The sequence below is a fragment of the Leopardus geoffroyi genome, chromosome A3, assembly GCF_018350155.1.
Source record: "Leopardus geoffroyi isolate Oge1 chromosome A3, O.geoffroyi_Oge1_pat1.0, whole genome shotgun sequence".
NCBI lineage: Eukaryota > Metazoa > Chordata > Mammalia > Carnivora > Felidae > Leopardus > Leopardus geoffroyi.
Window position 1 is genome coordinate 95,373,206 of NC_059336.1, and position 15,272 is coordinate 95,388,477.

General features: G+C 39.6%; 1 protein-coding gene and 1 non-coding gene across 6 annotated transcripts in view; both read left to right on the forward strand.

The window, feature by feature from the left end:
• The window catches only part of CTNNA2 (catenin alpha 2), a 1,108,364-nt gene that overhangs the window by 369,138 nt on the left and 723,954 nt on the right, over nt 1-15,272 (forward strand). The window lies entirely within an intron of this gene.
• Nucleotides 5,703-5,914, forward strand: LOC123581814. Its single transcript, XR_006704032.1, has one exon. It is a non-coding gene; the product is annotated as a small nucleolar RNA U3 (small nucleolar RNA).

Sequence of the window (15,272 nt, forward strand, 5' to 3'; positions counted from 1 at the left end):
AAGCAGGCTCCAGGCTCCGAGCTGTCAGCACAGAGCCCGATGCGGGGCTCAAACTCACGAACCACGAGATCATGACCTGAGCTGAAGTCGGATGCTTAACCGACTGAGCCACCCAAGTGCCCCCAGAATTACAGATTTTTTAAAAGGGTTGACACCAGCACACGTATTAATTTGCTAGTTTTGCCTGGTTCAAAGTGTTATTTGATGAAGGCCTGTGGGTACGACACAATCTTCCCAAATACGGTCTTTACACAGTAACATCCATAAAAAAAAAAACTGTGTCGGGGTGCCTGGGTGGCTCAGTCGGTTAAAGCGTCAACTTCAGCTCAGGTCATGATCTCACAGTCCATGGGTTCGAGCCCCATGTCAGGCTCTGTGCTGACAGCTCAGAGCCTGGAGCCTGCTTTGGATTCTGTGTCTCCATCTCTTTCTGCCCCTCCCCCGCTTGTGCTCTGTCTTCTCTGTCTCTCAAAAATAAATATTAAAAAATGTTTTTTAAAACTTGGGTCTTTGTAACTAGAAGGTTAGAGCAATCAGCTACCTAGGTTTGACTGACCTGAGTCAAGTTTGTTCCTGGTTGATCATGGTATAATATTGCATACTTGTTTTCAAGCATTTTATAAAGTTTAAGAAACATTTAAAAGGTGGGGGAAAAAGTGATGTTCAGTTAGATGGTGTGAACAAAGAAAACTTAGGACATTTTAATAAGGCACTAAGTATTCTTGAGGAGTAAGAGGGAGTGAAACCTGAAGAATCTATTCGTTTCTGAAGCTAATTCATCACAAAGGCTTTTTTGTTCTTGGGAGCTCCATAAAACCTCAGAGTTGGTAAAGACACTGGAGGTCATGTGGTTAACTTACCATAAGAGAGAAAGTCTGTATCTAGCATCCCTCATAGGTGGACCTTCTGCCTTTGCAAGATATTATTGGGAGGAAATCACTGGGGGCAATTTCTTGTTGTATTTTACAGAAGCTCTAATATTTGAGAAATAAAGTTCCTTTTTACACCGAAATTTCCTAAGTAAATTTCCAAAGCACCTCATCTGTCCCCCCTTCGTTAGCCTTTATCACATTTTATGAGGGTCATAAATAAAAGTCTTACTTGCAAGATAGGTCTGGGAAATCCTTGAGGAGAAAATTCTATCGCAGTCTCCTCCACCCAGTCATCTTTCACCCATGATTAGTAGCTAATAAATATTTTGGAGTACTTGATTCTGCCAGATCTTCCTGTCATATCTCGACAGTGGCCTAGCAAGTGGTTTTCTTTCCATCCTTCCAACTTTCTTCAGCCCATTTTCTCACATTGCTACTAACTTCTTTCTAAAAACCAGAAGTGTCCATGTTTCTCTTCTGCTCTGACAAGAAAATTTAAAATTCTTTCCAGCGTCCCCACACAATATGGGTAGATCAGCTGTTGTTCGTGGGTCTGGAAGCAGAGGAAGCCATTAGTCTTGTGTTTCAAATGGGACTAACTTGGTTACCTCTCTGTCTTTCCTGCTGCTTGAGCAGTTCTCTAAGCCTTCGTGTCTCCATAGGTAAAATGGTTATCTAGGTTGGTTATTAGAATTAAAGGCATCATCTACAAAAACATTTTGTAGACTGGTTGAGGCAAACACTAAAACATGAGTTAACCCAGGTGCTAGTGAGATACAGTTTTTATTAAATTTTTGCATTAAAAATTTTTTGACATTGATTTCTTTTTGGAAAATGATCTACATTCAGTTCTTTGGTTAAAAGTTAGATACTGAGTTTCAAGGTTTGCTACTTTAACAAACTTTATATTATAAATTCAGTAGATATTGACAAATCTCCTGAAACAGACTCTACAATATTAGATATTTACAGTCAAAGGTAAAGAACTGCATTCAAATTGCTACACACTTGAAAAAGCGAATTAAAGTTTTATTATTGGTGAAACCTATGCTAAAAAATAAGGTATAAAACTGGTGTGTACTTGTGTTAGACCCAAACACGTCAAATAGTTTCCCAAATCATGGCAAGTAACTTTGATTTACCATCTATTTCTTTTACTAATGCTAATAACACTAATTCTGCAGTTTGTTTATTGTGGTCCTCTGAAGTCCATTGTGTTTTATTTATGATTGTGCATTTATAATTATGCAAATATGAATTGCACGCAGATTAATTTTATCTGAGCATAATTGTTATGTATGATAAAATAGTCATCCTTTAGTGACCACTCTTTATATTCCTATGTAAGGAGTAACTAATTTAAAATCAGTACCTGGAGGGTATCTGTGTGCAGGAATGGACTGGGGAAAAGTGGAGAGATCCTTTGGAATTCCTATGCAATTTTCTATCTGTGTGCCATACTTAAGCTTTGCACAGCCTTGTAAATTACAGTAAGGAAGGGCTAATTTTCTCATCACTTAACTGCTGCCAGGCTGGAGCAGAATAATCTAGCAGATAAATAGCTGTGGCAAAACCACACACATTGTTAATAGTTTAAATTCATGTAGTACAGGCCTTCCACAGGTGCCATGTGCAGAACAGATAAGTGGTGGGGAGAGCTGAGCCATTAATTTTTCCATTGAGATGTTGGCAAGGGTGAGGGGTGAGAGGCTATAGGGAAAAGCAAGAAGTGTCTCAGTAGCAGAAAGAACATAGCAATATCGATAAATTGAGAGAGACCAAAAGAAGAGACCAAAAGGAACTAATAATTAGTACTACACGCTGAGGTAAACAGCCCTTATCCAGCCAACAAAGCTAACACAGCTGCCTTTTCTTAGCAGATTGCTGAAAAGTAATAAGACTTTTCCTGTCTTTCAAGCAACTCCAACCCATGCCTTTCCACGTGGAGTTTTCATGAACAGTTAAAAGAAGCAGCAGATGTCCAAGTTTTTCATGTGTTTTAATAATTCATATCCTTTTGAATTGTGTCCCATTAAAGAAATTACTTTGTGGTAGCAGTTTCAGTTCTGGTACGTAACACTGCCTCACACTTAGTAAGCTCTCAAGAAATGTTTGTGAAATTAAGAATATGGATGAAGGAATGACAGTACCTGCTGGATAGCAGATGAGGCAAAGTGAGTCAGTCAGTTTGGCCAAAGGGTTGTGATTACTGTCAGAACTTACATTTAAGGAAGGAGAAAAGGTACTGATATAGTGAAAAGTTGTTGATAATAATTTAAAATGATACATAATAATTATAGCAATAGAATAATAGATCTTTGACCTTGCCATGTACTTTAGCAAGGTCAAAGGTTAGGTTAGAATCAATATATCTTTTATCTTAGAATCTTCGATTTTGGAGAGCTTAAAGTCATCAAGCCATCTGCCTTAGGAACCAGCCACTTGGGTAGGTTTAACTTTGGAGCTAACCCTTGTCATCCTAAAGCATCTCTTTCCACAGATGACTTCTTCCTTCAACATCCTGTTCCCTTGGACTTCCATGAATAACCTCATTTTGCTTCATTTTTTTCTTGCCTCTGACCATTATACCTCAGTATCCTTGGTTGTCTCTTCTTTCCTGCCACCTAAATAAGGCTTTTCCCTAGAGCTCTGTCCTTTGCCCCACCTGATTCCCACTAAATGGCCTCTTTTCTTGGAATCTCTTGTACCCCACATGTGTTTCTCCAGTACCAACCTCTCCCAAGCTCCAGACCTATGTCCGGCTGCATATGTGACATGTTAATTTGGATGACTTGAAGCATCTAAAAAAGTTCTCAGACTAAATCTAGTTGTTGTTGTTTTTTTTTTTTTTTATCTCTCATCAATACTAAATTTTCTTGTGTTTTTCTTTTAGCTAAAGGTACTGTCTTTTTTTTTAATGTGATCATTCAATCCAGAAAATTGAGAGTCTTCTCCACTCTCCTCCTCAGTTTATCTTGAAATCCTCTGATTCAGTTCCTTTTACAACTCTTGCTTTGGCCTCACACCTTCATCTTTGACCACTGGCTGGTTCAGGCCCATGTATTTTGCCTGGATCATTGCGATAATTTCCTAACTGCTTGTCCTGCCCCCCCTCCCAACTTCTTCCCTTATATTCCATTATCTCTGACAGTCTGCCTTTGCAAAAATGCAAACAGGGTGCTTTGCATTATTTACCAGCAAAATTCTATCTTCAGGATAAACTTTAAAGTTCTTAGCATGGCATCAGATTATTTCAGTAGGCCCCTGACTACCTCTCTCATTTCCTATCCTACTTTGCTTTGCCTTCCATTCTATGTTCTGCTACAATTGTTTGTTGTCAGATGTAGAGTGGCTATTTCGTTTGTGTGCTGCCGCTCATGGTATTTTCTCTGTCTGAACTTCCTTCTCTTTTTAACCTAATATATTTATATTCATCTATATTTATATTCATCCGTCTTTGAGTAGCTTAGTTTTTGAAGCTTAATTCTCTAAACAATGAAACCACTGTTACTTTGATGTTAATATTATACTTGGTGCATATTAATATTAAATATGTTACTATGTCTCTGGTTTCATGTTTCCAAATGTGAGCACAGGGAGATTAAAAACCAGGTCTCATTTATATTTTCATCTGCACAGTTAGCACACAGACATGACAAATGTTTCTTGAATGGGTACCGAAATGAATATGCTCACTGTTTTGATCTTAGTGGCTATGATTTATCCACTTAAAATTTCTTCTTAGCTTTCTGGACTGTTTGCCATATGCTATATTCTCTACAATAGATGTTCCATGTCTTCATGACCATTGTTATGTTCCAAAAGAAATTCATGATCTTCTGGGTTGGGTTAACCCTTTTCAGGTATCTGTTTTCTTGTGTTATAAAAAGAATCTATGTAATTGAACTTGTTGCCAGTAGATGTACATTAAAATACAGAGTTCACAAGAGTACATGACATTCTCATTAGACACAAAGAATATTTTTTGAGCCATGCTATGGTATTTGAAAAGCAATTAACATATTGCACATTATTCCTGTGAGACACAAACTGTTTCTTTCCCATTTTAATTTGCCTGCTTAAAAAAAGACAGAAAAAGATAGATGAGTTTACACTCAAGGTGTATGCCTTTCCCTTGTGACCAATGAGCCAATTTCCTTTTCATATTTGCAGAATATTGATACAATTATTCTTTCATCAGACATGAAATTTGAGTGTATAACCAGTTTGTGGAAATCACCTAGTAATTTATTAGGTTGATAACAGCAATTAAGTCATAATTGCTTCTGAGAAATATAAATTGACTTTCTGTTTTAAATGGATAATTTAACATTCCAAACCACAGACCTGTAGTGTAACTAATTTCTGGGATAAGAAGTTTGTTTCTCCTATTATTAAACTAAAAAAAAAAAAAAAAAAATTCAACCTTTGATAATCCAGTAACGAATTACACAGTTGCTGAATTCTTGGGTTCGTGTTATATCTTCATTCTTTTCCCTTGTTGCTAATTTTTTAATTTTATTTAAAAAATTTTTTTTAATATTTATTTATTTTTGAGAGAGAGCACAAGCAGGGGAGGCACAGAGAGAGACGGAGACACAGAATCTGAAGCAGGCTCCAGGCTCTGAGTTGTCAGCACAGAGCCCGATGCGGGGCTCAAACTCACAAACTGTGAGATCACGACCTGAGCTGAAGTCGGATGTCTAACTGACTGAGCCACCCAGGTGCCCCTAATCTTTTTTATATTTAAGGACATCACAGTGGAGGGAATTTTAGATAGAACTGGGACGTGTTGGTAGGACCATGGATTTTTCAATGATTGGACATGTGAAGACTGTACTTTCAGGGATTGTTTCTAAGGTTTGTCACTAGAGAAGTTTCTCTAAGTGTGGAGTCCCTGAAAGCATGAGGAGGAGGAATAGTGTCCCTTCCTGACTGTGAAGCTGACTCTGGGTGTTGTTTCTACAGCTGCCCTTGTCATTGATGATTGTTCCCTCCTCCTTTGGGGGACTAAGAGGAAAGTGGCCCATTGTCTGAGTAGTTTCTCTAAAAAAAATAATTTATTTATTTATTTATTTATTTATTTATTTATTTATTTATTTATTTACTTTTAAATGACAGGATCTAGCAGTGGCCTTGAGACACTGTTATTTTTTTTTTTTAACCTTTATTTTTGAGAGAGAGACAGAGCATGAACAGGGGAGGGTCAGAGAGAGGGAGACACAGAATCCGAAGCAGGCTCCAGGCTCCGAGCTGTCAGCACACAGCCTGACGCGGGGCTCTAACTCACAAACTGGGAGATCATGACCTGAGCCAAAGTAGAACACTTAACCAACTGAGCCACCCAGGCGCCCCCTCTAAAAAAGAATTTAAATAAATAAATGTAAAAGACATTCTTTTCCCATAAACCATACAAAAATGCATAGCCAGGCCTAACTTGGCTCATAAGCCATTGCTAACTGACCCTGGTTTAATCGAACCTGTATGTGAGACTTTTCAAGTATGTGACGTTGCTGCTCTCAGTAACACTCCCCTCTTCACATAAACCATCTATACTTAGGTGCACACGTTGTGAATGCTTACTGGTGTAGCTTCTACCCTCTGGAAGTTCAGAAAAGCTCCTTTTTCAGATAAATCGGGATCAAGGATTTTACAGTGGCGGTTCACCAACCGGAGGATTTAGTGGCCTCAGCTAGTCTGCCTCACACTGACCACAGAAGTGACATTTGTCATCACAAGAGGTGATGTACCCCATATCAGTAATTCTGAATCTCAAGCTCACTGAGCCACGTCAAATATCAGGGTAGACCAATAGGTGCTTCCCTGACTGAAGGGCCACCCACCTGGATTCATCTGCAAATACTAGGTTCACTATAGTGCCATGTAATGCTCCAGAGGCCTTTTGATACAAGTAGGAAAAATGACATTTTTGTTTATGAACCCTAAATCATCTGTTAATCATCAAGTATTTATCTGCTTGTGTGTGAAGCACTCAGCTGGGTCCAGAAGATACTGAATTGTAAGGAAAGCTTCCTAATTGGTGTGTGTGCGTGCTCGCTCTCTCTCTCTCTTTCTCTCTCTCTTTCTCTCCCTCTCTCTCTCTCTCTCTCTCTCACACACACACACACACACACACACGCACCACTAACAATACATAATGTCACATAAGAGTCATATGGGTAGGCTGGATAAATGACAAGGAGTTCAATAATGGGACTTGAGAGAACCTTGTACACGCAGAGGAGTCTTACCTGACAAGGGTCCAACGGGAGCTTCACAGAAGCAACAAGGAGGAAGGCACTGGAATATTTAGCAGAATAATTAACTGTGGGAACACATGAAACATCATGGGGATGGAGTGAGGCAGTCAGGGACTTCTATGGCTGGATCCAGTGGTTCACGAGGGGAGTCCTGGGGGATGAAGTTTGAGAAGCAGGGACTGGTGTCAAATTGTTGAGAATCTTGAGGGCCGGGGTGGGGGGACCTTGAACATGAAGTAATTGTTGTGAGCTTGAATTTATTTTGGCTATACTTGCTGAAAATGACATCCTGATTGGAGGAAAATTGTAACACATGGCTTAGTTATATAGGGGATTTTGACATATTTTCAAAGGAGATGATGGAAATAGAGAACCACCAGGTGAGATTATAGCATCTTAAATTGTCAGATGCTTGGTGATTAGGTAGTTGGGGAGGCATTGACGATTTGGGGCCAGTGGGGTAATATGATTCAACAGAATTTTGAGAGTGGTTTGTTGGGGCGAAAAGAGTTGCACAAGAAAAGAGACAAATTTGGAGTCTTGATGGTGGAATCAATGGGAGGTGATAGTGGTCTGAATAGGGAATGGAGAACATAATGACAATGGAAATATGCACTATTACATTAAGAAAGCTATTTCAAATGGCCTAATCGCTAATATTTATTAATTCTATGTGTCCTATACTCTTCGAGCTTTTTACATAAATTATTGGCAATCCTACAGTCTAGATACTGATACTGCTGCTAGTTCTATTTTTCAAATGAAGAAACCCTCATCATTTAAGCAGCCTGCTCAGCTAGAAATTACAGCTAGCAGGAGTTGCGGTCAGGATTTGAATCCCCACTGTCTAACTCTGTACTGTTTAACCCCTGGCCTTAGATTCTCCTGATGCTTGATGTTTCAACAAAAGTCCCCGAGAGGATGTGGCTCCAAGTACAGGGGCTTTGGAGGCAGAGACTAGAGGTTTTCGCTGTGTGGTCTTCAAGTCACTTACCCTGTTCGAGATGCCTTGCCTTGATTTTTGTAAAGTGAGATTTCCTCACTGATTCTGGTTTCTTGTTAGTGCACCAGGAGACTAGAGCGAGGTTATGGGTTTCTGTTTCCCCCCTGATTCTGCTTTTCTTCCATAGAAATGAGGACGTTAGGCTTTGGAGGGTGAGGAATTTGTTCTTAAACATGTTATGCTTGAGGTGATGGACGTCCCTATGGCGATGTTCAGTGTGCAGCCAGCTGTAGGTATAAATAAGGGTCTGGGCCTCAAAGGGTCAGAACTGCACGTGGAACTTAAGTTCTCATTCACAAGCAGGTGGTGGCTAAGGCATGGAAAGCATTGAGCTCTCTAAGAAAGAGGTGTTGAAAGAACTTCTGAGGACAAGGAGCAGGACCTTGCGATATACCAGCAACTGGGGTAGAGTGAGGAAGAAGAAATGAGGAAGAAACAAGAGGAGGAGCCCTAAGAGGGGTATAAGGAGAACCACAGTAAAGCAGAGCTTGTTAAGCATAGGCGAGTCAACTTGAGGAGTGGATGGCAAATTGTGGTAAGTCCCACATGCAGGGCAGAGAGGATGAGAGCTGAATTAAAAAGATGGTTGGGGCACCTGGGTGGCTCAGTCAGTTAGTCACCCTGCTCTTGATTTTGGCTCAGGTTGTGATCTCACAGTTTCTGGTATAGAACCCTGCATTGCCCAGTCTCTTTGCTGGCATCACGGAGACTGCTTGGGATTCTCTCTCTCCTCTTTCAAAATAAATAAATAACCTTAAAACAAAAAAGTTGACAATGTAGAGAGTTGAAGGAGAGAAAAGAGACTGTGACTGTATTTTCAGCAAGAAGGTAAAGTAAGTTTTCTTTTTTTGGTTCTCTAAATATTTGATTCAATTAAATGCATTTTGGACACTGGCTTTCCTGTCAGTCCATAAGGTAAAACTAAGGATGATTACCTTTGCCCTGCTTTACTGTGGTTAGTTGTCAACCACTGTTCTTGTCAGAACTTGAAACTATGGTCATGAAACGCCCACAGCAACTCAGCAACATTCACAGGTGGAATTAGGGAAAATGCAGCCAGCTTCCACTGGCCTACAACGTCAGGTAGGGGCATCCCATAACTGGACTTTCACTCATTGTTTTTTGTGCATTAACTTTAGTAAATAACTCTGTCTTCCTAAATAATCAGTTTCTCCTCTCAAATGAAATTCCTGCGAGCTTAGATTTCTCTTAAAAAAATTAAATATCTAAGAATAAAACGTGCTGTATAATTATCAAGTCATTACCATTGTCATTTATTTCCAATTAAACTGAGCTGTTTAATTGCAAATAATATCTTAAGTAGATAAATGGAATAATTAGTTTATTTTTAAGTATATGCCTGAGAAGAAAGAGAGGAAATCAATAAGGTACTGTGCAATTTTAAAATTAAGTCAAATCTAAAACGGAGGTTAGAGGTTTTTTGTTTGTTTTTGTAGCTTAATAAAACATAGATAATTAAAACTCAAAGTCCTTAATGTTTTCCATTCCAAACGTTACCTCAATTGGGCCAAGAGAAACTTTTCGTGTAAAGATAGAAAGATTCTCATCAGGAGAGCTTGGCACAGAATGAAAAGATGAAAATGTTTCTGTGTTAATTATTGATACACTACAGGGAGAATGAATGTTCAACACTGAACGAATAACATGCTTTTGATTTAGAAACCCCAGTTAATTTATTAAAGTGGTCTTGATTTATGCTTTTATCTTAGACTTCAGTCTTTAAAAGAAGTGTTTAAGGCACTTGGAGTCAGAATTATGATCATGCTTCATTGTCCATAGCTGGCTTTCATCCTCCATTGTCAGTGCTATGAAATTCCATTATTTTCCCTTTGTCAGTAGACATTTTAACGGGCAACTCAGAGACTGCCTTGGGGGTTACTAGTCAGCTATTGTTAAGGGGATAACAGACCTCGTTTAGATAACACTGTAGTAAATAGTTAATAGGTATTGCCAGGATTTGCTCACTTGTTTTGTTTCTGATTGCATCAGTATTTCACAATAATTAATACAGCAATAACATTAGATGTGTTAACACACCTTAATCCCACTAGGGCTCTCTGAGACCTTCTGTGATCTAGACCATTTTTAAGAGGCATGAAGCTGTAAACTAACCCAAAACTTGGGTTTCCCTAGGCACACTCAGTCTCTTCAAATTTCACCGAGGCTAAGGCCCCGTGGCCGCCAGACAAAACGGCCTTGTACTCTTTCAAAACAGAGGGACTGTCGAATTTTAAACGAGGGAGACAGGGAGGGAGGAAGGAAGGAAGGAAGGAAGGAAGGGCTGTGGTAGAAGTGAAACAGGACCTGCCCAGTGATCCCAGAGACCAGGTGAACGACTTAAATCTGCAGAGTCAAATAGGAGAGTGAACGGAGGATGAAGGTACAGGGGAAAGGGAGTGAAGACACGTACACGTTGTTCTCTTTTCCTGGGAAAAGCTCAGAATGAGTAAAGGAGACACAGTGCCTCACTTAACCATGCCTTGCTCTTGAGATTTCCTGATTAACTGCTTTAATTACTTCATATCAGAATGACTTGCTTCTTTAGAAAAATGAGTCTGACTGATGTTATCTTCCTTCAGATTTTTTTTTTTAAGATCTTCAGGAAAGGAAAGTGAATAACTGCACAAAGGCCTGTTGACTTTGTTTCCTACTTGTTTGATTCAGAATAGTTACGTTGCACAGCAGCTGGTGAGGGTCTGGTGTATATGAGGTAGAACAGCACAAGTTGGTTTTTTTTTTTTTTTTTTTTTTGGTTGCTACCTTGAACTATGAAGGTAGTAAAAATCCCAGGACACATTTATCTTCCCGGGGTTGTCACAGACAACTAAGAAAGCCACAGGATTTTTCTCATACCACTAGCATTTGCTTTTTGCCTTTTCCATGTTTATAAGATTAGACTTGGGGCAATGAATCATTAAATCAGTACATAATTTATTTCATAAAATTGTTTTCTTTTTTGGAATTTTGAAAATTCTGTATGTATTTGAGATGACTAAGTTATTATCTAAAGGGTTTAACTGACATTGAGAGCCAGAAAATCTGAAGATCATAAGTAAAATTTTGTCCCACTTTTCAACAAGCAGTTTCTTGGTTCCTAAAGAAAAAAAAAGTTTGACCTTTCTCATCTGGGCATTAAGAATCTTGGGAACTTAATATGTGGGTATAAAACCACTCCATTGGGGGCGCCTGGGTGGCGCAGTCGGTTAAGCGTCCGACTTCAGCCAGGTCACGATCTCGCGGTCCGTGAGTTCGAGCCCTGCGTCGGGCTCTGGGCGGATGGCTCAGAGCCTGGAGCCTGTTTCCGATTCTGTGTCTCCCTCTCTCTCTGCCCCTCCCCCGTTCATGCTCTCTCTCTGTCCCAAAAATAAATAAACGTTGAAAAAAAAATTAAAAAAAAAAAACAAAAAACCACTCCATTGGAGTTAGGTATATGCTAGAGTCTTTCTTTTTCTTTCTTTTTTAATGTTTATTTTTAAGAGAGAGAGACACAGAGGACGAGCAGGGGAGGGGCAGAGAGGGGAGGACACAAAATCTGAAGCAGGCTCTAGGCTGACAGCAGCAAGCCCCATGCGGAGCTCAAACGGTGAGGTCATGACCTGAGCTGAAGTCGGACACTTAACCCACTGAACCACCCAGGTGCCCCTATGCTAGAGTCTTCCTTCTGGTGTAACTGTAGCTAAACACTTGACTGTTATGCTCCAGATTTTACTTGGTATGTCATGCTTGCTCAGTTATGGCTTTGAGTACAATTAGATACAAATTCAGCTTAAAGATAGTTAATTCCTGGCCAGAGAAAGACTAAGATATATTTGTGTTTCACCTCTTGGTAGGACAAACATAATACATGCAGACTACTTTGAAACAGATGAGTAATTACAAATAGGATGAACTAGCATTTGAGAGCTTTTATCCCTGGTAATCGTTGACTGTTTGCAAACCTTCTTAAAGTGTATAAAACAACCATGTACTACCCCCATTGAGTATCTGAGATGGAGAAGTGGTTATTTCATTAATTTCCTCATGGTGATTGGCATCGTGCATGCCAAAGGATACATGAAAGAAACAATGTAATGCAGTAGCTAGATCATAGAGTCTGGAGCTGTAGGGAATGTGTTGCAATTTCAGCTCTGCCCATTTTGCTCTGAGGCTGGGCAATTACTTCTCTCCTTAAGCACATTACTTGCTTCCTCTAATGGACATCTAAGTGCATTTTTTTCCTTGTGTTTTGTTTTGCAATTCTTGTTATTGTAAATTGGGTCTTACCATCCGATATTCCTTGTATATATGAAGGCAGTTAATTTTGCATATGGATACAAGTGGCTTTATGAAAAAATTAATTTGTAGTGAGTTTTTGGTTGATTCTTATTTTTTTCCAAGTTAATAGGTATAATATCTCCAAAAATTATTTTATCTTCTTCTTTCAACTTTAAAAAAATTTTTTTTTAATGTTTATTCATTTTTTGATAGAGACAGAGCATGAGTGGGGGAGGGGCAGAGAGAGAGGGAGACACAGAATCTGAAGCAGGCTCCAGGCTCCAAACTGACAGCACAGAGCCTAATGCGGGGCTCGAATGCACGGACCGTGAGATCATGACCTGAGCCGGATTGGACGCCCAGGCACCCCTTCTTTCAACTTTTAATGCCCTTCTTTACCTTTCCTAATTGTGTTTTCTAGAACCTTCAGAAAGATATTAAATAATTTTTATAAATTTGCAATTTTTTTTTGTTTCAACATTAGTCAGATTGCTTCTATTATTTTACATTGAGTCTGTGGCTTTTGGATTAATGTATTTGTAAATGTGTACAGCCCACAGATATGCACACATGAATGCCTGATTTATCACCAGTAACTTCTTAGCTTTCAAACTCAATGGGTATTTTCAGTCTTGATCTTACTTGCTCTCTTTGTAGACTTCCCTCCTGTTTTCCCTTGTCAACTGTGCTCATGAAATCTCTGGGATCTAGTCAGAACTCTCTGGCCATTCTTAGTATCATTTGTGAGCTCCTTTTGTCTACTATACATTGAGGGCTTCCTGATGTTGTGTCTTGGACTCACTATTCATGCTGTTATTTTCCCTGGGGATATCGTATCCATTTTCATGGCTTCTGCTCCCGCCTTTATTCTGATGGTCCTGCATCTTTATAGACGGCCCTTTTTCATACCCTTACAGCCAACTTTCCACCAGACTTTTCCACGTAAATGAAACACAGGCACGTTAAACCTATTCTTCTTCACCTGCTATCTTTTATGATTGTCACGGTCAGCAAATGTTTTCTTAAAGGATCAGTCGTAAATACTCCAAGCTTTGTGGGCCACACAGTCTCTGTCCAAACGTTTCAGTCCTGCCATTGTAGTGTGAAAATGGCCAGTATGTAAATGAACAGGCCTAGTTGTGTTCTAGTAAAACTTTATTTACAAAATAGGAAGCTGACATCCAGGATATAGCTTGCTGGCTCCTGCCCTGTGCATGTTGCCCATGCTATAAATTTAGGTTTTATCTTTGATGGTTTCTTCTTTATCTCATAGGATGTATATCTTCAAATTTTGCAGGTTGAATTGTGTCCTGCAATATGTACTCTTTATCTGCATAAATACGATCTTGTACTCTCCCCATTTTTGGGGGGGGTTCTAAAGGCTTGGCAATTGCTCTGAAGAATTCTTTTAGTCCTGCCAAAGCTAATTCCCTAACTGCCAGAGGAAGGTTTCTAAAACCAACCAGGATTATATGACTCTCATGTTTCAAACTCTTGATGACTCTTCATTGTCTGACGTAGGGTTGACAAAGTGAAAGCTTGCTAACATGGCATAGAAGTCTCTCAATGTGGCTGGGCTCTTTTCACAAACTCTGTCTCCTGTTCCTATTTTGGTCCATTCACATCTTTGGAGAAGCAAATGCCAAGGTAAGTGGGATCAGATACATAAGGAAGATTTTCCTGTGAAGGGTAAAGTGGGAGAGGACCAGCAGAATCAGCTGAGAGAGATTTTTGACTGCAGTGCAGGTCAAACACTTGTGTAAGGAGAGCAAGAAGAAACGGATTTTGTAGGAAGAGCCTCAACACAGTTGTGACAATGTCTCAGGCCAGAGGAAAATCCAGAGCAGGAGCAGAGGTTGCCTGTTGGGCAAGTCCCCATCATGCAAAAGCGGCCTGATTGGGCTTGGCAATTGACAAAGGCTACCTGGGGTCAAGTGTGGCTTCTTATGAAACGGTGACGGATCTATAGGTGCACAGATGGAAGCAGTCCATTAACTGCTCGCGTGGAAATTTCTCTTAAAGGAGAACTGATTGGGGCACCTCCATGGCACCAAACCTGTGACTTCACGCTTAACACTTCAGCTTCAATAAACCTCTTGTGATATTCTTCATATGCCATGATATCCTTCATCTCCAGCATTTGTTCCCAATTCCTGCCCCTGACTTTGCTTGGTCAAGTACTTTTCCTGCTTCAGGCCTCAGCTAAGGGATAATCTCTGGAAACATGTCTTTACCTCCCACCTCCAAAATTGCCATTACTCAGTGATCCCTCAGCATCATTGGTATGTTTTCCAAATTAGGATTGGTTGTGCATGCTTTTGGTTTTATTTTTGAGTGGACAGTAAACCTCTTGAAATAAAGGATTATTTAGTCTGTGCCTTCAGATATCCATACCAACTGACACCAATTTTGGAATGAATGGTTGTACTCTCAGTTAGTTATTGGACAAGGTGACCCACACGACACAAAAGAAAACAGTATGACAGATGATACTCATGCCATTATATTTGGTTTAGGAGAGTTGCATAGCTGACATATGAAATAGTTTTTTTTTTTTTTTTTTTTTTTTTTTTTTTTTTTTTATGATCGTGATTAATTAGAATCCTAGAATCATTTCAGCCAATCTGATATAGCAATGCTGGGCTTAAAGTCAAAAGACTTGTGTTCCAATCCTGAGGTCAAATCCTGAATGACCATGGCACAACATCCCTGGTGTCATTTTTTTCTCTTCCATTAGATAGAGATAGTAATATCAAGGGCACAGAATTGTAGACCTCTCAAACCATTTGTAATGTATACAGCCTCTTGCTTTACAAAGGTCTTTTTGCTGCCTCCTACTGTACCAGCCTGCATCAGGCATGA